This window comes from Agelaius phoeniceus, chromosome 2 (genome assembly GCF_051311805.1).
Source record: "Agelaius phoeniceus isolate bAgePho1 chromosome 2, bAgePho1.hap1, whole genome shotgun sequence".
Classification (NCBI taxonomy): Eukaryota; Metazoa; Chordata; class Aves; order Passeriformes; family Icteridae; genus Agelaius; species Agelaius phoeniceus.
This window is the reverse complement of record NC_135266.1, coordinates 27,935,357-27,959,456: the sequence shown is the minus strand read 5'-3', so window position 1 is coordinate 27,959,456 and position 24,100 is coordinate 27,935,357. Positions and strand designations below refer to the sequence as shown.

The 24,100-nt window shown below is 40.1% G+C and overlaps 1 long non-coding RNA gene across 1 annotated transcript; it reads right to left on the bottom strand.

Moving 5' to 3' along the window:
• Positions 1-3,229: 3,229 nt before the first annotated feature.
• On the bottom strand, positions 3,230-22,868 carry LOC143693453 (uncharacterized). The gene is made up of 3 exons (XR_013181148.1): positions 22,748-22,868; positions 3,677-3,873; positions 3,230-3,473 (listed from the first exon to the last, which is right to left on the bottom strand). It is a non-coding gene; the product is annotated as an uncharacterized LOC143693453 (long non-coding RNA).
• Between the last annotated feature and the right edge of the window lie 1,232 nt (positions 22,869-24,100).

The following is a 24,100-nucleotide window of genomic DNA, read 5'->3' as shown; positions in this document are numbered from 1 at the left end:
GCACTGTGAGAGCTCTGGACTGTTGTCATCTTATTGTGAAAGGTCCCATACCTTCTTAGTGATTTCTCATGGACACCTCGTCACAGCACTGACCCCTTCCTCCTCACAGCACAGCCAACAAACTCCATCTGTCTCCTCACCCAGCTACCCCACTCTTTTGTAGCACTCATCTTCTTATTGGACACAGCTGTGGCCTATTAAGGGTAGGCCTGTTCCTAATCTTTGGTGATTAGTACAGCTGCAACTCCTCAGGGGTGAGACTACCTTCTGCACTATCTTTATTTTCTTACATTCTATCCCTCCACACTGGACATCACATTGTCACAGAGGTTCCCTGTGTGACATCCCTCGATGCCCGTAACAAGGCACAGGAAGTGTTGAGTCCCAGTTAAAGTCACATGTAGGTGGAAAAGAGGGTGATGACCTCAGCTCTAGCCATAGTCAAGCAGATGAAGTGTTCAGTACTGTGACTGGCTTACCAAATCTTCCCAAAGAGATATTCTTTTTAAACTGTGACCCTTCCCTTGCAGCATCAAGGTGATAGGTGGTCCTCTGCCTGTTACACCCTCATTGCCTAAGATGTGCTGTTTAATTACTTCAGATTGCTTTATATACAGGTGATGGATTACAACTCTGTATCCACTTTTCTCCTTCTATTTAATGTCTAAACATTTCATACAGTATGTTTCCAATTTAATTGAAAAAAGTTACTGTTGCTCAAACTTTACGGAACATTAGTACATCATTTAGGTGCAAACTGCAGATTTATTTATAAATGGCAGGCACAGTGACACATTTCTTCAGTCTATACAAAACTACAAGATATGACTCATGATTAAGTCATGGCTTGTAGACATAAGAGAAATGTTTAAATGCCTTATCTTGTGCTCAGAAATGTGCTACAGTCGTGGTGTTCAGTGCACCAGCAAGGTCATACACTTTGTAGCCAAACAAGAGTATTGCAGAGTGCCTGAAACAGCATCTGTACCCTCTTTTCACTCTGGGAAATCAAAAAGGAGTCTTCCAAGATAGCATTGCCCTCCAGGCTATTGTATCCAGAGGTAAATCCAAAATAATGAACTTAGAGACATTGCATCTTTTCATTTGGCCATTGAATACTTCACAAAGATATTGCCCAAAATCTGTTGTGTCTCAAAACCCTGTGTAGTTTAGATGCCCATGGGAATTCTGTGTAGGGGATGAAGAAGTGGAAATTTGACCCTTTATGGAGTAACAGAGTGTAGCAGAGATGAGTCAGCCTGTAAGGAACTGATACAACTCTTCATTCAAGGTCACCATAATGAAATTACAGTGTGCATTTGAAGTAATCAGAAGGCCACTCCAATGTTCATTTGGCACAAGATACTCTCTTATCAAAAGAATCAAACTTTGAGAGCCCAAAATAGACTTCTCACATTTCTGTGCAGCTTCAGTTTAATACTCTAAATTGCTCATGCTTGCCCCACAATGGCAAAGTAATCAAACAAATAAAGCTTATTCTCTAATGTAATTTATCAAAAAAAAGTTCCATAACAACTCCTGCACTACAAGAGTATCCAAGTACATGGAGTATCTTCTGAACCTGCAGGTGACTTTGAGTCACTGTCTTGATGTCAAAAATAGAAAAAGGCAATTCATACTGACTTGTAATTAGAGAAGAAATAGTACAAAAAGAAAAATGGCTGTGTATCTATGGAAGCCTTTTACCAAACAATATGAATATACATTTAACTGTATAGAGGCAGAAAATACTTATGTGGCTGAAAAATTTTTAAGAGGCAGTTCAATACTAAGTAACTTAAACCTAAATTTCTTTATTTCTCATGGTACAAACACAGGAATTGTCATACCACTGTCACTGGTGGGGTGAGAGGCAGAAAAGGCCTTGACACTGTGAAACCCTACTCAGTCATAGCTAAAACATCCTTTTTGTTATCAACACTGCTTCTAGCAGGAATCCAAAATACAGCCCCTTCATAGCTACTGTGAAGAAAATTAACTCTGCCCCAAGGAAAACCAACACACATACACAGTTTGAAAAGTAGTCTTCTCTAGAGATTTTTGTTTCTTTCCTTTTACGGGAGCCAGAGCTTCCTTGGGTAGTGAAGAGATACAGAAAAACTGCACATCTAAAATGAGAACACCAGCTGGTGAGCCTGGAGGTGTCCTGCACACATTAACTGACATAGCAGGGGCAGTCACTATAAAAGTGCCTTCATTGTGAAGGCTACTACTGAAAAGGCAAATTCCCTCTTCAAGGGAATATAAATTTAGTAATGTTTGACTTCTGGTTTAGGTAGGAGTTCTGTGTGCAGATGTGGAAAGAATATGATTACTGTTACTTTAAAAAGCCATCATTTTTACTAAAGATTAGGTAATTTTCAGGTGCATTTAAGCCTCAATTTAGCATTGCTTATCAAGTTATTCCCCAGAATATATTTATATAAAGAAGTGGACTTTGGGTTTGGTTTTCTTTTTTTTAATGCATTAATGCTGCTTTGACTTTCCATGTTAGCATTGGCACTTTATTTCAGCAAAATAACATTTCATTTTCACTGATGCCTTTTTGTAAGGATATCAATAAAACAAACAAACAGTTGGGTGTTGGACTTGAGACACAAATGTGTAGTATGTCTCAAATAGACCCCCATGACCTACTTGTCTGGAGAAGAGACATCCTGGGGGGAACCTAACAATTTTTCAATAGTTAAGAGAAGATAAGAGACAGATCCAGGTTCCTTAATGAAGGAATGTGGGAGAACAACTGACAGTAGTCACTAATTGAAACAGGAGAAGATCCAGCTGGATATAAGGAAAAAAATACTATGGCTTTTCAAGCTTTCAGTCACTACAGAGAATACCATGTTTGAATGCCCTAATGACAGAGAGGTCTTGAAATTACCATAGGAGAGGAGTTGTTTTCTGGCTCACCAGTACCTGAAAACCATGTATTCCCTTTCTCCAACAGTGGAATTTCTCTTAGGAAGGTTCAAAATGCACCACAAGAATTTATTGTTATATTTATAAATGTGTTGTGCCTTTTTTCTGTTAAGAAAAAGAAAACTACTGTTTCCACAATAAAATTATTCTTCCTTGAAAGGGAAAATCCCATAAAGTCTGCTCTGTAATCCAGGTAACTTGGTGATAAAAATGCCTTCACTCCATGAGTAAATGTATAAAGGAGAAACAGCAGACTTTCTGCTGCTTTTATTGATTTTGGGCTTTGCTGTGCTCTGTCTAGTTTGTACACAGAGTCAGCTTTTCACTTTATCTTTTCTCTGTGCTAATCTAGTGGAAGACATTGTACAAATTAGAATTGAGATCCTTAAGATTAAGATTCATAGTTATGGGCTTTGTCAGTGTCTTTAAGTAATTTAATAAAGCAGTGTATCTCTCAGATTGATGGACATTGTTCAGATAAGTTCAGCTTTTGAAGATACACCAGAGTAATTTCTCCAAGTGAAGACCACATGCTGCACAGAAGAAGAAGGAAGAAAAAAGAAATTAATATTCATAAATATTTCAGGAAGGCAAAAATTCATCTGTGAGAGGACATTAGAGTGAGGGGAATTTTTTTTCTCTTCCATATCTTTAAAAAGTCCTCATAATTGAGGGATGCATTTCCTTTTTTTCTCTTTGTTTCTTTTTTTTTTCCTAATATATCTCTTCCACTTACCTGAAAGCACACAATATTTCTTTTGTATTGCTTTACTGTCAGCAGAGAGTAAAGGAGGACAGAAGGAGCACTCAGCAGTGTCCCTCAGCACAGTTCATAGGAAGCTTTGCTACACCAAGGCTGGCCCAAAAGAGGAGTCATAACTTGGAGGTCCAGCATTCCAATAATAGGACTTTGACCTTTTCCATCTTCCACCCCTGTGGTCAGGAACAATGCAGAAAAAGTTGTCAAAAGTCTATGGAAAGACCCTTTATCACATGTGTACCTGCCCCCTGCTTAACCAAGATTCTGGTTTCCTTATGACAACTCCATTGGTTCAGAAAATTAAACACTCACTCTAAGAAATGTTCATACTAACAGTTATGAGCACTCAAAGAAAGGATTTAAATCAAAATACAGGCTGAAAACAAAATTAACCATAGCTTGTGGGCAAAGGCATTTGTGGGCAAATGCATCAGTAATCATTTAACCACTCACTCATTTTAATGTGTTCAGGTGGCTGCTGCATTCAAAACAATCAAAAGTTTTCACTGATTAAATTTTTTATCCACAGATATCCAAAGCATTTTGTAAAGTCATGAAGTAAAAAAACAAACCCTGTGTTTAGGTACCTGGCTCCTTGCATTTTTAGGGCCAAGTGGTGAAGTTTCCAATTATTTTATATTTGTGTATTGCTTCACACATTATTTTGAACAACCATGCCTGTGACTCTCCACCTAGGGAGCCAGAAAAGCTCATGGCTAAGAGTGTGGGAATTATCAGTCATTCACCTTGGTGGCTCTTGTTTTCTAATTTATAAATCAGAAATAATAATACCAGCATTTTTTTCTGAAACATTTTAAATATTATGGGCCTTATCTATAGGCAACTAATTCTACAAGCCATATATTGTAGTCTGGCCTACTGAGGTCCATGGGAAAGTGCCTGTCTATTTCAGAAAGGACATATTTTTCACTCACTGACTTGAACAACAGATCAGGCCATTGCTAAGACCAAATTTAACAATTATTACTATTTTAAACTCTATTGGCACTTACTTGAAGCACAAAACAACTAGTCATGTCAATTCTATCTCAGCAATGGATAAGCTTAGGCTTAACACCAACAGTTGTTGGCAGAGTCTCAAGTTTCAGGTGAGCCTGTAGGTGAGTGTCTTTGGTGCAACATATTGATCACACAGTCTAGAACAGATGTAAGAGGCAGCAGACAGTGTTTTCTTGAACTGACATATTAAAGTTGTATGCATGCAGTTGCTGCTTACATTAAACCCTCAGAAAACATCTCTTCTAGAAAGTTTTTTCCACTGTTTTAATATCTTTTTAGATTGTGGTACAGTTTCGGCACCAGCATGTGGGAAAACTCTCCCAGCAATTAAAAGGATCTTGCATGATCACTGAATAGGTATTATTAGATTCTTGTATATCCACTGAGGTTTCACAAAGTCCTGTGTTGTGTCACACAACTTCATTTTAGATGACTGAAAATATCCTGTTCTGATTTAACACCGTATGGCATCTAGCCATTTACCATAAATGAAGACGAGTTAGCCTCTGTCAGGTTAGAACAAATATGAAGAATGACATTGCTCACCATTTAGCACCATGAGAAATTTTATACTTGATAGAAACATTTTGATAATGATTCATTGCATTAATTTAATAATTATTCCCTCTTCCTTTTATAAGAAGAAAATACCAGCTTTCTGGCAATGAACAGAGAAATAATAAATTGGGGCAATAATTCAAATAAGAACACAATAAAATCTTGGCCAGCATATCTGAGTCCAGATTCCCACAGCTGAATAAAGTCATATCCAACATCTCTGCAGAGGTACAGGTAGAACCTGCACTTCCTCTTTACACCATTGGCTTTTGGTAATCAATCATCATGCTTGAAAATTAGGCCTTTTGTTATGCAAGTGTCAGCTCAGATACAAATGATTTTAAGAATATGGTTATAGCATATTTCTTCTCCTTTCACTGGAAGACTTAAACTAAGAAATAGGTTAGGATTTGGCACAGTACATAAATGTATTTTGCGTGCTAAAGAAATTGAAGTGGGAGCAAAAATGGTTGAACCAGTTCAGGGAAGATTAATCCAGTGGGAGATTTTTAATATAAACAGCCTTCAGACCAAGAATTCTCACTACTACCTGTGCTCAGAATGGGAAAGAGATACTACAAGAATCATAGAGTTCTAGAATATTCTGAGTTGGAAGGGATCCACAAGGATCATTGGGTCCAACTCCTGGGCAGCCCCAGAAGTCACACCATGTGTCTGGGAAGATTGTTCGAACACTTCTTACTGTGACCATTTCCCTGGGCAGCCTGTTGCAGTGTCCAAGCACCCTTTGGTGAAGAAACTTCTCCTGCCATCCCACCTAAACCTCCCCTGACTCTGCTTCATGCCTTTTCCTTGAGGCCTATCAATGGTCATCACAGAGAGGACATCAGTGACTTCCCCTGCACTTTCTCTCATGAGGATATTGATGGCTGCAGTGAGGTCTCCCCTCAGTCTCCTCTTCTCCAGGCTGAACAGACCAAGTGACCTCAGCAGCTCCTCATACAGCTTCCCCTCAAGGCCCTTCACCATCTTTTTTCCCCTCCTTTGGACACTCTCTAATAGCTTTATGTCTTTTTTTATATTGTGGCACCCAAAACTGCCCCCAGCACTTGAAGTGAGGCCACCCCAGCTCAGAGCAGAGCAGGACAATCCCCTCCCTTGCCCAGCTGGCCATGCTGTGCCTGATGCCCCCCAGGACAGGGCTGGCCCTCCTGGCTGCCAGGGCACTGCTGGCTCAACTTGACACGAACCAAGAAAGCTTGCTGCTTCTCATCACATTTTCCTAATCATTTTTGACTGAATGTAATGGTGGGGATTTAATAATGGGATATTTAGTATGACCCAATTCTTTTACCCAATCTTGAGAGGAAGAAAATAAAAAAAGAAAAAATAGCTAAAGAAATGGAAGTGCCGTTTGCTGCAGCTTTCAGAGCTCAGTGACCTCCTCATGGCCCTGAACTTTGTCCTGATTTGTATGCACTATTTTTTCGTCTGAATTTTTGCAAAATGTTTCAGAATTAAATTCAATTACTTTAAAAGGATCAATAATGTTGTAAGACATCTCAGAGTGTAGAGTGTGCCTGAAATAAATTCTTAACTTCTGTTTTGGAGGGAAAGATATTTGGAATATGCTTGCATGTATGTTCAAAAAATATTAAAGATGTCCCTGAATCAGATTAAGTGCTAGCTCTCTGGGTCCTAATATCTTGGCACACTGCCAGACAGCAATCTTAGTGATTGAGTCATTTTGTATGGGGAGACATTCTTCAGATAATGCCCGAGTGAGTCATGGGATCTAATTCCATTAAAAAGAGTCATGAGGCCCACAATCTTAATTACATTTATGCTTCTAAGCAGAGGAATGCTTAATGGAAAAGGATAAGAATAACTCATTTTAAGTCTCTTCCAATGGAATCAGAATAGAAGGAGCATTGCCCATACCTGAAATTGAAATATGAATTTCTGCAGTCTTCCAGCTCTGAGCTCCACAAGAGCTGGAATGGTCTCAATACCATTAGTGAGATTAGAAATGTGGGGTGTGGGGTGGACGATGCTAGAAGTGATGGTCTGGTGCTTTCCAGAGATTGTAACCTCTGCCTATGAGAATTTCTGAATGAAATTCTCTTAGATAAGTTTGCATGACAAGACAAAACAATTTAATGACTGCTAAGTCTAGATAAACATAGACTGAGGCACCACTTCCATTACTCATAGAGGGCAGAATCCATGTTTTTCTGTGCTAATCAAAGAGTAGCCTTGTTTTCTGTGTCAGCTGCATGGAACAGAGATGGAGTTTTACTCAGATAACATAAGAAAAGAAAGAATTGTATGTTACACTGTGTTAAAAAGCAATTATTAAGAAGAGCTACCTCATATTTTCACAGCTCCAGGACCCAAAAGCCCTCGAGCAGCCAGAGCTCACCAGGTGTGCCCCTGCAGCACAACTTTCAGTGACAGGCCACCAAAAGGACTCCACATTTATAGATCCTTGAAAATTAGTGACATAGGGGACAAAGATTCAGTTAGCATTTCCATTAGTCATTAAGTGAATAGTTTAATCTCTGAACTCCTCAACTACAACCTTTAACATAATTAGTTCGTGTTTCTGCAACTAATTAAAAATAGTCATCATTAAAATCTGGTAAAACATACCTAATTTACTACTTCATACCTGGTCTTGACTGAAAAGGTGGTTTAATACCTTGACATAAATAATTGGTTGTAAGTTCCAGACTGCTGAAGCAAGCCTCTTATAACAAGATGATCTGTCTTTATGTCATTTTTGTCTTGACAGTTCCCGACAATGATTTCATCAAGTCTAACACCAAAATGCCCTATTTTCTTCTCAAACAAATCCTAATCCTAATCCCAGGGTCAAAAACTAAAGTGTGAAAAGGTAGCACTTCAATCAGTGAATTTAAAAAGGCTTCAAAATACAGTGTTTGTGTCAAAGCAATTAAATTCTAAAAAAATCACAGAAAATAACAAAAGAGTTTGTTACTTTTGTCACTGATGTAATCTGGAAAATCATCTTTAGTACCTTTAGTTTCTTCAAATCAGGTTTAATTTCTTCATACCACTCTGGAAAGTATGCACAGAATCCTATTTTATTGTCATTGTGCTGATATTGAGAAGACAATCTCACTGAGCCACAGGCATCTCAGGTTGGGACTATGAACAGAGAGGGACAGGAGGAATGAGTCTTCAATCTGTTTGGTGTCCCAATGGATATATATTCTAAAGGATATGTCTGGCAAGAGCCATGCAGGATGATTTGCCCACCTTGCCCACCATAGCAGCCTGCAGTACAGCCAGGTATGGAGCCTGTTTCTCCCAGTCTCACTCCAGGGTTTTAATACCATCCTTTTGATCCAGTTCTTGCACTGCCACAATTTACTATTTCTGAAGAAATTATGGGATGTAGAGACAAAATAAAATTAAATCACAGGTTATACTAATATCAACGGAGATGTCTTTCTTCCAGAAATTAGTTAGAACTCCTTCTATCTACCTAAAAGCTTGTATCCAGTATGCTTATAGAAATAAGACCAACATAAAAGCTAATAGTAATTCAAACTCCTCATGTCAAGAGGTCTCTCCTTTTATTGATACTTGATCACTTGATACTTATTTATACAGCTGACTGAAATATAAATCTTTTGTAAGGATACCCAAATACATCTCTTACCTCATGCAGTTAATTACAGTTCTTTGAAAAAATACTCTCAGAATTAATTAGGAACATTTACACATGATGGTATTTCTTACATTCTTAGACTAGATTTTTAGTTCTGTCTTTTCAGAGAGACATTCTAGTGGAACAGAGAGGTCAGAAAGTCCTGCAGGCAAACAATAATAAATATAACCTAAAACCCTTCAGAACAGTCCAGCGATTCCACCCTCACTTGTGTGCCACTGAGCTCCTGCCAAAATGGTGAGCTCTGTCTCATTCCTCCACTACAACTTTTGCAGGACATCAGAGCAGTGACAGAGACCTGCCACAAAGACAGGCACAATGTGCTTTAAAAGCAAGGTAGAAGCAGCAGTTCAAAGTTTGTGAAAGCCTCCTACAAAAACACATCCTAAAGCTGCGGTGCTATTTTGTTCTCCCCTCCAACACAGCGTTTGCTGAACAGTATTTGCTGAACAGTAACTCATCCTAATGAATTCATATGATAAATGGTCATTGGTCAATCACAGTAAAACCCAATCCATCATGGCAATCCACAGGAAAAATGTAACGAGAATGCAAAGGGCTTAAAGATTAATAACAATTAAAAAATTAATTAAAAGGCTTGCAAGAAAAATCTCTCTAAGCAATCTTCATTTTGGTCTGCTCCAGCAAATTCATTTTTAAAACTAGCTATTAAAATATAAACTGCCCTGTGAAATATTTTCATCATCTCCTTACAGCCCCTTCTTGAATATGTTCCAGCAGAGCTATTAGCAGTGATTGAAGGTGAGACAGACAAGACAAAATTCTCCAGAGAACAAGGCAAGAGACACCTTTCTGCCCTCAACCCATCAACTATAATGAATGATAGGCACAGTGCATGACAGGGACTGAAATAGGAGACTGTGACAAAGACAGGCATCAGAATGCTTCAGAATAATTCATTCAGTTGCATTTGGCAGCAGAAGATCATAATATTTTTGTGTAGCTACACTGTCAGTGCAAAAAAATAAAACACAGAATGGTATTTGCATGCTGATTCTGCTACAGTTAGAAAGAAAGGAATAGTTAATGAAATGTTTCATTCACCTTCTCCCTCCTGTTTCCTGCTGCCCATAAGCACATGGAGCAGTATGAGACAGACACATGAGGCTGACTGGGGAGCAAGGCCTAATTCACAATGTGTTGATTACAGCTACTTCTCCTCTCTCCCTCACAAGATGGTCCATGCTAGGAAAACCCACACATTTATTCATCAGCTGTGTAACTGTCCCCTTGCTGAAAGAAGAGGAAGCATGGAATCATGGAAACATGGCATCACTCTTCTCTTCAAGAGAGGAAAGGGAGAAAGAGAGACATGCAGGCCTGATTTGGAAATCAGACTTCAAGAAGATAAATTGCAACCCAGCCACCAGCTCACAGCTGCTATCACATCCCAGTGACTCTGTCTGTGCTTTACCTGCTGAAATCAGTGTCCCCAGGAGCCCAGTGCCTCCCTGTCCACACAGGCTCCCAGGCAGTGGCTCGTCAAACCCAGGCAGAGCTTCATTGAAGCAGCATGTAGCCCAGTCTGAATTCAAGAAAACCATTTCAAATGCTTGGTAGAGGATTTCTGCAAGGTGCTGCCACAGAGAGTGATGAAGGTAGACAGAATTCAACGTGTTCCAAAGAAATGAGATCCAAAAGTGGACCCTGAGAGCAGGGGTACTCTCTAACACACATAACACAGGCCACTCTGGACAGCCAGGAGCCTGGGGAGATGGAAATATAAGAGATCAAACCCCCAGAACAAGCTCTGGGCCACAGGACTCCTGTCAAACCCAGAAGGACATTTCCTATATTCCTGTCTTGGATTTGAGCTAAAAAGAATACATAAAAAACACCAATTTCATGACACCCAGTGCAGAAATGACACAAATTCCTTGCAGTCTTAGTAACTAAAACTTCATCTAGGACTCATCTAGGATATAGAAGAATAAATATAATCTTTTATTCAATGACATAAACAGGTTCAAACTTTCATTCCCCACTCCTTGCTCATCACTAACATAGAAGCCATTTCAGAAGACAGACAATTTTACCACTTCTCCTTTGGAAAAAACAGCACAGAGAAAAGAATCAAGCACTATGCTAAATAGAGCACGCACCCTCCTCTGAGGCTTGTTTAGGCACATCTTGATATTATAATGAACAGTCTTTATACAAGAGGTACAAAATGTTTTTATGGCAGGGATTGGTACAGCCAATGGGCTATGTGGGGACTTTCCTTAAAGATGGAAGATGCAGTTTTGAATTCCCATCAGACAGGAGAGGGGATTGAAATTCTGTCTATCACATCACAGATGACTGCCCTCAACACTGAGCTTATTGCTAGGGAGGAGGAAACCTTCTTCCTCTGGTGGCATTATACAACCATGATCCCCTGCTATACTTAGAAGGAAAATGAGCCCAGCACTTACTCCCATGAGTTTTGTTCAAGGAGTCCCCAGGGGAGAAAGGCACTTTTTCTGAGGCAGAGGACAGACTGGCTCAGCAGGCTGCTTGCCAGGCTCCTCCATGTGGGGTTATTCAGGATCCCCATCTGCACAGAGGTGGTCACCATTCAAACTGAAGGCTGATGACCATTTTAGGAGCTCAGTGCCCAATGCTCCCCTAGGACATCCTTCCCAGTCCAAGCTGTGACCCCTGACAGAGACATCTACCAAAAAATCCTTCCTTCTGCACACTAACACATTGACTGGGACAATCTGCAACCCCCTTCCTTTGACCTAAACAAAAAGATAAATGATGATGGATCACAACAGGTAATTTATGAGCTTTTTTAACATGTTTGGTTCCATCTAGAAATTCAAATTTTATTTCCTACACAGTTTGCTACCAAAAAGCACTAATTAATTTAAACTAATTTCCTGAATATGAAAATACAACAAGTATGGCTTCATAATGTATGCACACAAAAAAGATTTGGATATTTGCTAGGCAAAAATATCCCCAAACCATCAATAAATAAATATTCTTCAACAAAGCTAATTTCAATATATTAAATGCTGTTACTGAAGAAAGAAACAAACAAAAACCCAGCATGCCAGTGAAATACTTTTGGCTTTCAATGTACCTACATGGGTTGAAACCTTCTAACAAATCCATATTTATAAGTAAATGTCACTGTTTACTGTCCATTAAAGTTACCAAATCTCACCACTGTATTTCAAGGGAGACACAGTACGATTGTCAGTAGGAGCTGGAGCTGAAGTACATCTGTAAAAACAGAATATCTCTCTTGGATTAATTGTTTCATATAATTGGCCAAGGAAAACTTTTTAAATGGCACAACAAAAAAAGTTGCTGCTAATGGCCATTTAGCTTGGAAATGCTGTACAGAGGCATAATTTCTATTTGAACATGGGGATATTGCAAGGGGTTTGACTCAGGGTCTCAGTGTGGATGGCAAAGCTCCGTATGAGCTTTCCCCACAGTGAAAGCAATGAATGAGAAAAGATGAGTGGTCACCCCATGTTATGTGATGAGTATTTGGACTTTTCAAGGCTACTTCAACCACAAATTCCTTGGGTTCGCTCATTAGTAAGAAAAAGTATTCTTCAGACTTTTTGAATTACCAGAAATTTGACAGTTTATACACACCCAAAAAGGGAATTTGAAATCTTCATAGGGATCCAAGTGGAGCAGCAGATCCTGTACAAGTCCAGGGCTGACTGGGAGTTTATCATTCTCACAGCCACAGTCCTCCAGCTCAGGGCCCTGGCATCTCCTTAGTCCATCATCAGTGTGGAAGATAAAGAAAGCATTAAACACCTCTGCCTTGACTATGTCCCTGTTTATTAGGTGACCATCCTTATTCTGTAATGGGTTGATGTTATTTCTGTAGTACCTTTTGCTATTAACATTCATATTTATAGTTATATGTGTGTATTTAAATATATGAAATACAACAATGACGTTTTATGATGTTTCAATCTAATGCCTTTCAAACTGTTACCTTTGAATCAAATTATAGGCTTTCAGAAAACTAAGAAACCAGTTAATTTTATGTCACTGTTCAGCATAGATGCCCTTAAACCAGGCTTTACTTGAAGTGCTTTACTTGAAAAGGTCATCCTGTTCATGCTCATGAAACTCATTTGAACCCATGTATAAACTCAAAACCAGGAAAGTCCCTCCCTTGGCTGGGAACAAGTGGCACAGGCTGCCTGGGCTCACAGCAGCTCCTAATTAAAAAATCAGGGTGTGTAGAACATGAATATGTGGGAATGCTTGATAAATATTTACCTTTCTGCAGCAACTACTGCTCTTTCCAACTAGCCAAAATCCCTCACACGGGTAGTACTTCCCAGGAAACAAACTTTTCTGAACTTGGAGGGGTATCTCCTCCTGCAAGAAGTTTTACTGATTTCAGGGGAAATATTTGCAGAGGAGGGAGCTGCCTAGCATTAGGAAGAAGAGCCATGTGATCCTGAACAAAACAGAAGTTCCCAACATGTGTTTGAAACACAGTGAAGTGAGGTACAGCAGCTGCTCTGACTGGCTACCCAGAGAGCTTGGCCAAGTTAGCTCACCTGGAGCCAGAGCAGGGGTAGAGTTCAGTTTAAGATGCAAGCACTTAAATTTAGCATTTGCACGTAAATATATTCATGTGACCAAGGATTTGAAGCACATACTCTTTGAGTAAGTGGAGACTTTGAACTTAATGCAGCTGCCAAAACACCATGCCTGTTCCAAAGGCACGCTGGCTATTGAGGTCTCCCTGGGAGGGCTGGAAAATCCAGCAAGGCCAGGACATACCAGAGGCCCAGGGCCCCTGGGACAGCCACCAGAGGCCAGCAGAATAACTGGGGCATCTCACCAACACTTCAACAACAGAACCGTGCCTTTGGCTCACAAGTGGAAAACTGCTTGCCTGTATCTAAATGTAGGTGTTTTAGTCTGGATCTGAGTAAGACTCATTAGAATCTACACATGGTACCTCTGCCATGGTAACACTCCTGCCATGCGTTTTTCTGTGTCCATATGGGATCCAAGACATGAAAAGCAAAACTGTTCCTGTGTCCACAGGCACTGATATTTGTGCATGCAGTATGACACATCTCTGCCACTATTTTAGCAATCACAGGAATACTAACTTTGGGCAGGAGAAAAAACAGTCTTAATTCAAGAAACCTATCAATAATGACAATGTCTTCTATGTATACATCACTTTTTTTTCCAGAAAATACATTTACAGGTATCCAAAACACGTATGCAAGCTGCTCATCTCCCCATAGAACACTTCTTTTTATTTTTCAATACCTAGCATTTTAAAAGGTCTGGCCAGTCTAACAGCATTTTTACAGGCAAAAAAAAATAAATAGAAAACTTTCTAGTAAACTGAAATACATATCTCATTTCATGTATTGATTCCTCTCAGAACACTTTGAGGCTTGCAGAGACCTTGAATAAGAAATTCTGATGAATGCTTTTTCTCATTTCCCTCTCAGAAACTAAACAGCATAAATAAAATAAATAGCAAACCAGTCTCTTTCTACTGCATGACACACAAGCAAAAATGGCATTAATCATATTTAAGATTTCCATGGGCAAAGTTTGCTCAGTGCTCTTTGACTATCAGTTTACAAATGAGAGTTTAATCTTTTACATGTCAAAGGTAACAAGTAGGACAAGGGAAAGGTTTATTAAGAGTCATTATCAGTTTGCTTCATGTCTGAACAGAATCTGCTTCTTGGAAATCTGTTCAAAAAAATACCCAGTTGTTCATTTCAGCCCTAAATTGAGTGACCCTGAACACAGCCTAATTGGCTTCTCCATTTACACTCAATGCATTTGCAGCTTGCTGTTGCAGCAGGACAGAGCCAACATTCCCAGGCTTACCACACCCAAAACACATCTTTTGTTTATAAACCAAAATCTGAATTTTATCTTTGTCTAATACTTGATTTCAAGATTATTACACCATCTAATGTCTTTTCTTTTTCCCCTAAATTACTGCTCTGTAGCCTCAACCTTAACTGCAAGCTGAAATGATTTGTATACTGTGAACTGTCAGAGGACTGAATTTTTATTGCAGATGGGATGACTGCAACAAATGTGTGACTCATCACCACATCTTTTATTGATGGGGCTGGGGGTTACACTGCAGGACACTAGCAGAGAAAGAAAGATGATTTGCAAATTAAACTCTGTGGAAAGAACAGCATCTTGCAGGAGACTATGGCCAGAAATTAGGTGCCTCCTAGAGGGGTTGATCTTTTACAATCATATTTTCATTGGTTTAGCATTTTTCAATCTTTAGTCTGATTTCATTTCTTAACAGTCAATTGTCTGTCTCTTTGCCCAGCCATGTTGTCATTGCTTTACACCAAATAAAACCACTTAAATACAAAACACACAGTGGCAGGCAATTCACAATTTGTCTCTTCTTGAAAGCATTCTCACATACAGTCAATCAATGCAGAAGCAAATCCCTGCTCCTGAATCTCTCTTCTCCAAACACCTAGATACCCTCATTTCCTCACCTACTTTGTTTTTCTTCCCCAGCTTTCTAAACCAAACCAAACCAACAACTTGTGGCACTACCTGTGGCCATGTCCTTCTGTGAAATAGCAATAAACAAAGCCAGAGCCTGATGAAGACCAAAGGTTTGACAAAGACCATGCATTTCTCATGAAGGAACAAGATCTTTCTCAGCTCCCCTGAATTTCCACAGGCCAAACAGCAGTGAATTAACAGAGCCTTGTAAACCTATCATTGAAGTTGGCAACCTACAATTATCTCAGGCAAGGCAGACTGCCTAAGAGGAGAAAGGGCTGCAGGTAACTATAAAATATTCATGCCCCTTCCCAGTGACAAGCTGGTTCAGGAACGGTGGGATAGTTAGGAGCCAATTAGAGAAGTTGCTGTTCTGGCCTCTGGCTAAAAAGACATTCATGAGAGATTTTGTCAGGAGCTGTTTTAGCACTGTGTGTGAGATAGAAAGTGAATTGGAGAGGATGAAGGATGGGACAGAATCACAGAATCAGTGAGGTTGGAAAAGATCTCTGAGACCATTTTCTCCAACACCACCTTGTCAAGTAGACCATGGCACTGAATGCAATGTCCAGTCCTTCCTTAAATACCTTCAGGGACAGTGACTCCAACACCACTCTGGACAGCCCATTCCAATGTCTAATCACCTTTTCTGGGAAGAAATTCTTCCTAATGCGCAACGTAGTCCCCCCCAGTACAGCTTAAGTCTACATCCTCTTGTCCTGTTGCTGGTTGCCTGGGAAAAGAGGCCAGGTTTTGATAGCTGGGAAATACAGGGGTGGCTTCTGTAAGAAGTTGACAGAAGCTTCCCCCATGTCCAATGGAGCCAATGCCAGTCAGCTCCAAGACAGGCCAAGGCTGAGCCACTCAGGGACAGTGGCAGCACCTCCGGGAGAACAGATTTTAAGAAGGGTGAAAGTTACAGCACCACACCAACTGCAGACAGAGAGAGGAGTGAGGGTATGTGAGACCAGTACCCCTGCAGACACCAAGGTCAGTGAGGAAGGAAGGGGAGGAGGTGCTTCAGGAGCCAGAGCAGAGGTTCTCCTGCAGCCTGTGGTGCAGCCCATGGTGAGGCAGCTGTGCCCCTGCAGCCCAAGGAAGTCCACAGTGGAGCAGAGATCCACCTGCAACCCCTGGAGGTCCCCATGATGATAACTGATGAGTGATGGCTCCCTGTTCCTTATCTCAACCCTCAGGCCTTTCATTGTTTTATCTTTCCCCTGCCCAGCTGAGGAGGGGAGTGATAGAGGGGCTTTGGTGGGCACCTGGCATCCAGCCAGGGTCAAAACACCAGAGGGGAAAGTAACACTAAACTTGTGGTAAATTACTTGGGACTGAAACTTAAACATAATATAAATCTACTTAATGTTTCTGGCCATTTAAATGAGACATTAAATAATAAATTTCAGTGTGATAAGTAGTCTGAGACCAGATAAGGATGCAGAGATCAAATAGGAAAAAAAGGCTCATGTAGAGCCCAAGGCAATTGTCAGGACTCTTTGGAGCCATCACATATGCTAACTGCTTTGGAAAGATCAGACACAATTTGACCTTATCTAGGAAGTCTTCCTTCACTTACAGAAAATGATCCCACAGGTCCCATCATGCAAGCACTTTAACCAGAATAAATTATACTACTTAAAACCAAACACACTGTTTTCAGCTTCACTCAGTGCTCACAAAGCTGTCTTGTTGCCAGACACACAGCTCTTCAAAAATTACAATATTGGATTTTGCCATTTTTTAATTGTTTGTTGATTATTTGATCTTGCTTTTCATTATCATATTTTTGAAAAGTTTTGAATACCTTGTGCAGTTGTCCTTTCAATTTATAGGTCTAGATAAATTCATAAATAGTTTTTCAAATATTCTAGTGTCCAGAAAATATCATCATTCACTCCAACTAAATAACAGACATACTGAATGTGTCATAAGTTCCTTGTGATCAAAAGAATATATTTAAAAGGCAGAATGAGCAAGTTTAAGGCAGAGGTACTTAAAAAAAAATAAAGAAAGAAGGGGAAGAAAGCAACATTATTTAACATTGATTATTTTGAGTATGCCTGAATGAGCAGACAGGGCTAACCACTCAAGGCCATCACTAGTTTTAAGGATATGCTGACATCACCTCTACCTGTTCAATGCAGTGCTACAATTGGCTTAATTTTGGGAGAGAAAAAGGTTTGCAGGGGACCTTTAGCAGCAGTGGCCTAGTAACCAGCTCATCAAAATAGTGTCAGAATTTAGACTGTCTTCACAGACAATGAGGTACTGTCCATGACTTCTGTAAAATTGAAAACAGAAGTGAAAAATGTGGCTCTGATGAATATCTAAGGCATTTCACTTGAAACAGCTATTCCAAGAAAGACTACCTTGCCATCAGTTGAGGGTATGTGGCAGATTAAACATGTTTTTGGAACACACTGGGAGCCCACTGAAACCCAACCAGCCTATAAATGACATACAACCTTCTTTTTTTTCCTAATATTGCCCATGTACGTCTCTTTGAATTCTTTTTAAAGAACTATTATTTTAGCCTACAAAGGGTTTTTACTGCTGTTAGCTTCCACAGACACTGCACAAAGAAAGAATAAACCCATTGCACTCATGTTTTTCTGCTTTTATCCTTTGATGAGCTTGGGGAGGGGAAAGAAAAAAAAAGAAAAATCTCCCACAGGCAGAAAGTATTCCTAATAACCATGCTCATGTGCCTCTAACAGGAACAATTCACTCTCATTTTTAATGATAGTTACTTCTTATTTGCCCTCACAACTTTATAATAGATTTGAATGCTTACCACAATGAAACCTCAAGTCCTTACCAATGTACAAAATCCGTATGTGCAAAAATGTAAATTATTCCACAGCTTCCCTTGCTGAATGGTATCACATTGAGCCATGTTTTATTCATCAACCACAAGCCTGACTTTTTAAAAAAATTCTTCCCAGCTGTTTAAAACTGCAAAAAGACCCTTTATGTCAATTTATTGCTTAATAAAATGCAGCTCAGAGGAAAGACCTTGGCTTTGATAAATGCATCTTCATAGAAGTCCATGTAGACATCATATAAGAAAGCTGCTGCAAACCTGTTTCTGATGAATCCTGTCATCAGAAACAGGATGGAAATGGCAATGCTTTCTGCCAAAGAGGATGCAGCTTTTCTTACCAGACTAGAAATCATGCTCTGATTTTTGATTTATGTTTTCCACACCCACTTTCATTTCATCTTGTACCCTACAGTCTCATATGGCTGTGTACACGGGTTTCCTCCTCTTCTGAACGTGTCCAAAGGCATCTGTGGAAAAGGCATCACTGGAAAATAACTCCCTTTTGGCATCATCACTACAAGTTGTTTTTTTAAGTGTACTGTGGTGGGTCAAACAAAAAAGTATGGGCTTTATACAATTTTGAAAAAAACCCACCAAGTAATGCAGCAGCGAGAGGGAACACCTCATCTCTCCTAGCCTGCATGGTCAAGAATGGGTCTCTGATCTGAAGATACAGCTAAACACCTAAGAAAGGGGTCTTCAGCAGTCACAGCTCCATCTGGCTTGGGCCTCAAGGCTCACCAATGGCATATTGGTATTTTAATTACGTCTGTCCTAGGTGTGCAATAAATCCATAGCTTTGCAGTTACCCCTGACATACTTACTCAGCTGTATAGGCAAAGACTAGAGAAGGCAGACACAACATGTCCTTCTGATGTATCTGCACAACAAATAACTGCACCAAAGGTAAGACAGGCAAGGCATGAAGACTTACTCTGATCCTTTGTTATTTCTGTGTGCGTGGGCTGTGTGCAAGCCACAAGCTATTGGTTATAAACTGTGAGAAGAATGGACATTTAAGGATGAAAAATTATTCTATGCAAATTTTAATATTTATGACTGAGGATGTATCTAGGACTAAAACAAATTGTGCCTAATTACTACCTGTGGAGCCATGGCAGTGACTCTATTCTAAGTTAATAGCAGCCACAGATGGACAATCAAGAACAAGATTTGGCCAGAAATCAGGATGAGAACCTGTGAAGAAGTTATGTTTACCACATCGCAGGCAATACACTAGGGTTAAAAACAACACCATCAATAATTCAGCCACCAGACAGATTCGCTTCTGCATCAGAAATCTCCTGCAGGACAAATCTAATGCATATTCTTTATTCTGGCATTCAGCTATGTTTACTGCTTTATTAGAGATGGCAACAGGAAAGTGTTTTCCCCCTCTCATCTCACACTGATGAATATGTCTTTCATAAGGAATAAACTGGAACAGCCACCAGCTGGTTGAAAATAACTGATTGTTAGTGCTGACTAGGACTGACTTTGAAACCACAAAGTTCCTAAGCTCCTTCTATCATTTTGCAGCAATCCCTGCCCCATATCCAAGAAGCTGAGAGTGTGTAGCTCTCTTGGCTGTAATGTTTATGGGGGGTAGTTTGTTTTTCATGGCACCATGAACAGTCTGCCTCAGCAGGCTCTACTAAACAAAGTAGCAAAGTGCTTTGGTCTGCTGAGGAAAACCAAACTCCCTTAACAGCACTTTCCAGAGTCTCAGCCAAGTACCTGGTAAATTGCTCAAAGAAACAAAAGTCATAAAGCCACCAGCTGCTGGTGGATCATCCTGCATGGTGATACACAGACAGTGCATCTCATTGGAGACCATATGAGCCTGGTGACCTTGATTTTGGAGCATCTGCACAGAGCTGGCATGGTTCTGGATATGTTAAAGAGAATGGAATAGAGATGCCAAGTTAGCTCCCCTGCAGCAAGAGTTCTTTCATTTTTTTTACTTGCCTTTCACTTTTTTTCTTTCCCCTTATGTAGGCAGTTACGTCTTCTGGCCTCTTGTGTGACAAACCAAGAGCTGGGGTTTTATAAGTGATTCCAGTAAAGAGAAGCCAGTGAAACAGTTAGCCATCATTGATATAACTTTTTATTTAGAAGAATTCCCAGAGAGAAAGAAAAAAATCTAGGTTTCTGCTTTTGTCTTTCCACCCTTACATAAGTAACATGGAGGTGACTGTACTACACCCTAAATACTCTTCCCTTCTAATTCATACTGCTACTTGCAACCTGCTGTTGTTTTACCTTTCCCATTTCAAGGTCCAAAGAAGATGACACCAATTGTTTCCACTCTGCTGGCTGCAAGAACCAGAAAAACTAATTCAACTTCTTCCTTCTGAGAATTACCAGCCAGTGGTGTATGATTCAAGGACCTTATCCTTGCTGAGAGGCAAAATCTGTGGAAAGCCTTCCACTGAACCTGATTAGAGCCCTTCTTGGGCTACTGAAAATTATTTGTGAAACAGTTGAGCAATGAATAATGTGCAACAGTAAAGCTGCACAGCAGCAGCTTCAGAGGACAATCTATCCTCAAACAGCTTCCCTGATGCTGGTTGTCCCAAATTAGGCGACTCACTGATTCAGCCTCAGGACAGGATCTCTTTCTCCCTTTTCACCCCTGAACTTCAGGATGTTGTTGCCAGGGTAACTTCTGAAGATGTTTTAGGTTCAATTTCCAATATTTGCATGTTCGGTGTTTGTCTCTCCCTTCACTCATCCTTCAGTAAAATTCTCTCAGCAAATTCATCTGCTAGGAATTTACCAAACAACCAGGTGAAAGGGACATGGCCATGGGTGAGCAGACTTTTTTTCCTAAAGCAGAAGAGAGCTGTGCAAAGGAAGTTCAGCCAGCTACAAAACTTCAGCCATGCTCATCTCATGATGGGTGGTACCCTCAAATCCCACCACTCCTACCCTCACAGCTGGTGTTAATCATGCTAGATTATTTTCTGCTTTTCTGGGACCAGGAAAGTTTGGATACACACTGAATATTAACACAGACATGGGCATTACATGCATGAAGAACTGAGCTACAAAAAACATACAGGTTAGAAAAAGGAATTTGAGACTCTGACAAAAAGGGCCAAGGTCACCAGGATCCTGTTGAACAGATGTGATGTTCTACTCCATGCAAAACTTGGTGATTGCATTAGGGAACTCTGGGTTAATTTGTCATTTTTTACATTCACAAGGATATACAAAATCAAACTTCCACAAAAGTCAGGTGGACTGAACGCTGAAGGGTTTTCCCCACTCTTTCAATCCAATATCTCAACACTGTACACTCTTGTCATGACAACACACAGATGCTATACAATATTCACTGTGATTTTTTCCTTTATCGTTTAGAGTTAGTCTCTCACCACATACCCTGTACTTCCAAAATAATAGATAGACCCAGCTCATCCACACATATCACTTACATTTCCAAGCTGCCTTGACTGTCTCTACCTGAGGCTGAAATGTATGCCTATGATCTTCATAAACTTATTTTAAATGAAAGATCTACTAATTTCAGCAAAATTTAATCTAACCCATAATGAGATAACCTAGTCTGTCAAGCAGTTAACACATTTTGAATGGCCAAACTGCACCTGAAACCTGCTTATTCTAAACAAGACTGGTTTCTGACTTCAGCTAAATAATTCACACCTGCTAACACTACTATAATTGCAGCCTAGTAACTCTGAAAGTGCTTGTTCCAGAATTAATGTCTGAGGCTTATTGTCAAGCCCAGAGGCAAACACATTTAATGTGTTTTTCAATTGGCAAACGTAGACACAAGAATTAAAATCTTCTTTGAAGAAAAACCCTTTTGAGCCTCACCGGTTTGGGAGATAAAATTTCTAAAGAGGAAGGAAGGGAAATGACAAAAGAAAGACAACAGTGTTGTGCATGCTGCAGAACCACAATGAAGGAGCAGTTAAAAATGTATCCTGCTGTTCAATTAAGGAACAGAAGAAAAGGAAGTGCCCATAGGTTTTAAAATGTCATGACATTCTTATTCAGAAAGAAAAAAAAAGTAAGAACAGGGTGCCCAGAAAGGCCTCTGTTTTCACATTCAGGCAAAATTGCAACAGACCTTACAAATTTAGGCAACCAAATATATTATTAGATTAATGATCAAAGTTTCTACCAAAGGCTGAAAAGGACTGGACAGTGGGTTTTGCCTCATCCCTTTATGATGCATAAATTCCACCCCTGCATTAAATAATTTTTAAAAGAGCATTACATTGTGAGCCTGGCCAGTGAAGGCTGTGTCTTGACTGGTAGAGTACTCTATTCCCCAGTGGCAATGGCTGCCTTTTTATATTTAATTTCTAAGCCATCCTTTATTGCAGCACATATCTATGAAAGCACTCAGACGTGCAAACAATAACAAAGCACAAAGGGTGTTTGTATTTTAAGCCGTACATTGTAAATACAGAAAAGATGACCTCAAACTACTTACCTCAGTAGGAAATGGCAATAGACAATGTTCATATTCACTTGTCTGAAATTTTGTTTTTAGGGAATCATTTGCCTGGGGTAAGAGATGGGGGAGAATTCAGTGTTTCCTGCTCTGGCTGGTCTTATTTTGGTTTTTTGAAGAGTGGCACACAGCACAGTGAGCCGTTGTATGCACTTGGAAAACACCAGCTCTAATTCCCACTGAAAGTTTTAAAAATAGAAATGTTGGAGGAACAAGCTGCTCAGGACTGCTCAGTGAAGGCTATTTTTCTTGAGCCTTTAGAAAGTGAGAAAAAAGTGCCTAAGTTATCATTCTCCCCTGCTAAAGCCTGTGCTTTACACAACTTCAGTTATGGAACAGCTGCTGAAGGCAACACTCCCCCACCTCCATGTCTGGCCAGCACCAACAAGACAGAACACAATTCACAAATAGCTAAGTAGGGTTGTGTCAAAGAAATAATTTGCCAGGTTGCCAGGTTTCTCTTGTTAGGGATATAATCCCCAGAGCCTCCCAATCAGGGAATGAGTCCTTCCAAGAGTGTCTTGCCCTCGGGTGTCTATAAAAGAGATGTTTTGCTCCACTTTGTTTTTCCTAGCAGTCAAACTAGTCAGGAGAAAAATAATGCTGTTTCCTTCAAGAGGCTGCTGACTCGCGCAGCACATTGCCAGCAAGTTGCCCCTGGGGGTTGCTGATGGAAGATGACAAAAAAGGGGGGAAAAGGGGAAGCTGGCATTTCTAAGTCTTCCATGTGAGAACTGAAATAAAACCAGTTAGTGGCAAGAAGAAAGGAGGTAAAAATAAAAAGGAATACAATGGATACAGTGAAGGCTGGGACCTGCAAAAGCAAAGAGGGGTGGATCTTACACAGGGCTAAAAGTAGGAGCTACCAAAACCTGCAGGCTGAGCAGGGAGCTGCCTGAACTGCACAACAGGGGCTTGATGGAGAAGGGTAGGGCTGACCTCTAGTCTGCCACCAGCAGTCCTGCTCTCTCCTGAAAGGACATATCAACCTACAAGGGAAGGGGCTACCTTCAACTCCAAACAAATTCTCCTTCCACTTTCTTGGAGCACCAAATCCCGGGAAGATTTCTTCCTGCCTTTCCAACAACAAAATGGAAATTCCAACAAGGATATATGATTGTGATCCTCCCAGTCTACTCATTCCATTTTATATAATTTGTCTTAATAGATGTTGGCCCAAGTGCTGGAGAGAATAATCTGTGCAATAGGCTAGTGATTACACCAGTTACTCAGCTTCAGTTTTAGTCCACAAGTAAATAACTACCTCAGGGGAAAAAAAAAACAAAAAAAAAAAAAAAACCAAAAAAAAAAAAACAACCCAGCACTTGTTTC